The following is a 5,682-nucleotide window of genomic DNA, read 5'->3' on the forward strand; positions in this document are numbered from 1 at the left end:
TCATGATCACCTACTACTTAGCTTCAGCATGACTTCATTATTTGTGGCTTCAGCTTATTAATTAATATTATAATTGGTTGACGCGCATATTCACCTTATTATTATTATTATATATGATATATTGTTGTTGTTAATAAATTAAATTAACAAGTGCTACAAATATATAAGTACAAGTGCATAAGTTCATGAATTAATAGTCAACAGCTGTAATGCATGGATAAGCTTAGCTATGCATGCATTTTCAACCAAACTCTTTGTAGTTTTCTCTTTTCTTAATTTAGATGGATCCAAGAAATGTTTTGGTCGGAATAAATTTTAGTTTTTAGTAGCTAGCTTCATACATATATATTATTAATATTTATCATATGAAAATTATAGTACATACATATAGAAAAGACTGATCAACAACTATATATAAAATTTATATATAAAAAAATAGAATGCTAATGAATTTATCTAGAAATAATGAATGAAATTAATTTGTGTACTTACAAAAGATGAATAAAGTATTATTTATATTTGACGTGTACCCAACAAACTCGGGAATTATCCCATTATCATAACTGACCTAATAATCCGGATTTAAACGGTACAAACTACAATTCTGTGCAAGTCAAAGATACCAACAACGGCACTCACCAGAAATATCGGACCAAAACTAGCACACCATTCGCTTATAAAGCCAGACCAAATAGTCCATGAATACACAGGTTACAGAGCTCACTCTAATTTATTACTTTCACTTCTTATCACCCACATACTTACTTGAGCGTCGGAGTGCTTTTTGCAAGTGTTCCCGTCGTCGTGTTTTATTGCGCCGAGGTTAATCTCAAAGGCAACCTCCCGGACGACGTATAACTCTGTCAATAGCCAAGCAGCCTCGTTGAGAGACGAACACCTCGGCCTAACTAGAACAGAACAATACTATTAAAATTTAAAATATTAATAAATATATTTATAAATAAAATATTGTTTAGATACTTTTATTATATAAAAATTATCTTTCGTAAATACTATATCATTTTGTTTATTTATAAACAAATTCATTAGCATTTTAAATTGGTAAAATTGGTAAATTTCCACCGACATTAATTCACAGAAAATATAAAGCATGGTAGCACCCTATAAACTGTGAAGCACACTTATAACTTGACCACTTAGCCAATGCAATTGGCTTAATTAGGTAATGAAAAGACAACTAATTAATATATAAGAAATTATATACTATATTAATTATTTGACAAGTACAAGTCCATTTGCACAAGTGCGAAAAATGCAAAACCGGGACATAGTTTTTGTCTCATAAGGAACTGTTGAAAAATAATATTTTTTAATTTGTACCTATTAGTTTATTCTTGTTGAGTCATTTAGAGCCGTAGAAAATTAAAATCAGAAAGATCCCAGAAATTCAGAAAATTTTTGTTTTTAAATTTTTATATTTTTTTTCTAAATGATAAATGCAATTATGGTATAGTCCTTTTTTATGAATGTTGATGAGCAGCTTTAGGCAATTATGGGTAATCATATGACTATGAAACAATTAGTAATGGTTGTCGTGTCTTAATGTGGACATAAATAATTTGCAAGTTGCAAATACTAATAGCTTAGTAGTTACTAGCTATATGAACATGTCAGCCAAAACCAGTACATAGATTTTTATTTGTATAGTTGTATATAGTAGATAGAATGAACCTCTTTATATATATGTCTATGATGGTTTTCACCAAATCAAGTTGCTTGATGGGGATGGAAGTTGTGTGTATAAGCTCCGTGCAATGAATCCTTTGCAAATAGCCAAATACTATGAGTAATTTTGAGCAATTAATAATTATTGTATATGCAATGTAATATATATGTCCACTTATAATGATATATATATGTGTGTGTCTGTGTGTGTGAACATCAAATTGAACATCAAATTGGTCAATGTATTTCATACGCATTTCTATTAATTCCTTTAATTATATATATTTTGAGCTAGAATAATTCTTTTGAAGTTTAACCAGGGAATTAATTTTTTTAGTTAATATTAGTTAATTTCTTAAAATTATATTTTTATTTTAAATTATAAATTATAAATCTTTTAAAAAATAGAGTTAAAAATAATTTTTAGCTTTTTTGGCGACTCTGAGCCACAACCATTTGACTACGAATTTTCTTTATTTGTTCAGTGGTTTCACTTATCATCATTTAGGCCCTAACAAGCTCTTTTCTCCTGTTTCATACTAACATAATGAAGATTGGCATTTCCTTCCGTACAAAGTTTCATATGGAGCCATTCCAATGCTCGCATAATAGCTGCGCTGTTGTTGTAAGCAATCTTCATCAGAGGCATATATCGATTCCAGCTTACCGGCTGGTCCAAAACACAAGCCCTTAGCATATTGGTCATCCGTCTGAGGATGATATGCAGTACTTAGGCTTAATTGAGTGTCAAAAACTCGCTGAAAAGCTCTCCAGAACTGTGAGGTGAAGCATTTTACACAATCGTGCAATCATATCCGTTGATCATTTACGCAGTCAATGTAAAAAGTAGTTATTTTTATTGATATGACGTTATGTAATTAGATGCACGTGTAAAACTACTTTATATTGACAGTGTATCAAAATTAATATATATATATGATGATAAATAATTAGTAAAGTTGCTAATTGCGTGTTATAAATAGCATTTGACTCTCCATTCATGGCTTTATAATATATTAATATGTATTTGATTAAATTTGTATATTTAAGCAACTTGGTGGTACGTTGTATCAATGTTCAAATGTTAATTATGAAAAGCCCAATCCTCTCTTGTGCAATAGTCATAATTATTTACATTAATTAATCATCAATCCGAATGAAAAGGGCCAACTACATAATCTAAAATTGCTGAGCTGTTGCTACTCTTATCTTTTATGACATCACATAAACATACACATTTCACGTGGAACTACATTTTTCTCCTACTATCCTTTTTAACTAATTAATTCTATGATGAATATTACTTCAATCGATTTGATAGATGTTCATTGCGTGATTAATAATTAATATGCTTTCTAAGATGAGTTAGGTCCTAGTAATTCGTCCTAGAATTAGATTGGTGTTGTCTTAAGGCCTGGGCTAACATATTGGGTCTAGGTTGGGTCAATATGCTTCTTGAATTCTTATTTGTTGGGTTTATGCAGGAATAATTTGTAAAGTTAAAAAAAGAGTGAACACTCAACTCGATTTCTGTCTTTTTTTATGAAAGACCTCTTCCGTGAGACGTTGTGGTCATTCCGTTATCTTTTTTTATTAAAACAGATGAAACTGTCTTACGTGTCAGTTAACGTTGATGATGTGAAAGTTAACACTCTGTTAAGTTTCACGTCGGCCATTAAAAAATGGATCGGAGTCGATCTGTCCCACGTTAAAAGTTAAAAACGACGTCATTTTTTTGTCTTCATTGAAACAAAATAGTTTGAAAGTGATTCCACGCAACTAATCTCTCACTCTTCTCCCAACCCAAATACAAACCCTAGAAGATCATGATTGATAGTGAAGAGCATTGTTCGTCATCAAATTTCCAGACATGCCTTGTAGACATGCAGTAGCAGCAATGTACAAAATTGGTGTGAAACCTGAAGACTTTGTTCACACATGGCTAACAATGAATGCAACCAGAGCTACTTACGCCCACACAATGAAGCCAGTAAATAGTGAGAAGTACTAGAAGCCCACTGATGCACCAAAGCCATTGCCTCCACTAATTAAAAGACCAGCACATCGACCAAAGCTAAAGAGAAGAATTGATCCAACAGAAACTGAGATGAACCCAAACAAGGCAAAGAAAACATTCGAAGTCAATTGCAATAGATGTATAGCCAGAAAGGTCACTATTACAAAACATGCACCAATCCTCCAACTAATCCAAACTGAAAACCAATGACAAAAAAGAGAGAATGGCAAATGGAGTGAAGAAGAAAGTTGAAACGATTGGGTTGATGTCTCTGAAAACACCACCAATGTACAAGTACATTGTCCTGGAGTTATATAGGGATCGATTTGTCTTTAGCATTAAGTGGTCAGGAGTTTAAATATTCTAACTTATTTTGGTCAAGGGTTTAGTTGTCTTTAAAAATGATGGTAATGTTAATTTGTTGCATATAATAGCAGGAAGGAGGAGAGAAAAACTGCAATGAGAGCACTAATGTGGCTGGAGCTACAACTGGCCCTAAGGTTGTTTTGTTATTTTTGTCCTAACTGAATAGTATTTGTTATATGTATTTAACTCTTGGTGGTTCTATTGTGATCATTGTTAGGCAAAGGCTAAGAAAAATAAGAAGAAACTATCAAGAGGAGAGAAAAAAAATAAATGGTGTAGATTTAGAAGGTCAACCTCAAGAGATTCCTTTATCACAGAATGCCCTACAATCAGAGGAGGTAAAATTATCCTATATAACTTTAAAACCAGTTACTTTAACGTTGTTTTTGACTTTTAACGCGCGATAGATCGATCTCTGTCCATTTTCTAATGGCCAACGTGAAACTTAACAGAGCGTTAACCTCCACATCATCAACATTAGCTGACACGTGTGATATTTTCGTCTATTTTGGTCAAGAGAGATAACGGAAGGACCGCAACGTCTCACAGAAGTATGAGATAGGGACCAATTTTGTCCCCTTTTTTTGGACAAGGGTCGCGATGTCCTTCGAGAAAAAGGATAGAAATCGGGTTGGGTTTTCACTCGTTAAAAAAATGAAAAGGACATGTTTAATATGAGATGAAGTACCTATACATAGTAGGTATTGTTATGAATGACGCATTAATTGCTAATTGTGAGTGTCTATTTGAAAGAATGATAGTTGTATTTGGTAGAAACTTTAGACAAATGTTATCTGTAATTGCAAGAGGATCTCGAGAAAATACAGTGCATGCAATCATAAATTTTTTGTATCTTTGGGAGTTCGCTGAAGTTTTACGATTGTTGAGAAACATGAAATTAACTATGAGATGCGAAAATAGAAACTAATAGAAATTCAAGAAATTTAGTGAATGATTCTTAAAAATTAGTGATGGCCTACTAGGAGATAGCCTAGATGGAGAGTTAGATATTGATTCCTATGGATATGATAGTTTTAGATTCTGAATAGGCATTTGATGAGTTAATCGATTTTGTCTTCCTAGACTTAGTGCATGGCCATTTGTCGAGTAATTACTTTAATGATCGAACAATACTAACACCGACCCTAGACGTTGTTGACAAGAAAAATTGTCAATTACTGTCAATTGTTCTTGGTGATGAAAAGGTATATGTTGGTTCAGACAATTTTTGTGTTAAAAAAGATAATATGAAAAGTCACATGAAATTTTTTGGTATAGAAGTATTAAATGCTCTTAATTATTCTAGTCTTTCACCTCATAAGCTCACACTTAAGATTATTGGTGTTCCGGTAATACTATTTAAGAATATAAACCAATCAAATGACTTATATAATGGTACACGACTGTAACTTAAGAGACTTGAAAATCACTTGATTAAATACGAAAATACTAATAGGAATTAAAGTTTAAATTAAAATTTTATTTGATACAGAATCAGAAATACGACCTATAGATATGCAATGATCAATATTGGAGATATAAACTAAAATTTTAGATTTTTACCAAAAAAAAAATGTGTGCGCATATTTTTTCATAAAAATTAAGATATTGAT

This window comes from Arachis ipaensis, chromosome B02 (assembly GCF_000816755.2).
Source record: "Arachis ipaensis cultivar K30076 chromosome B02, Araip1.1, whole genome shotgun sequence".
Lineage (NCBI taxonomy): Eukaryota > Viridiplantae > Streptophyta > Magnoliopsida > Fabales > Fabaceae > Arachis > Arachis ipaensis.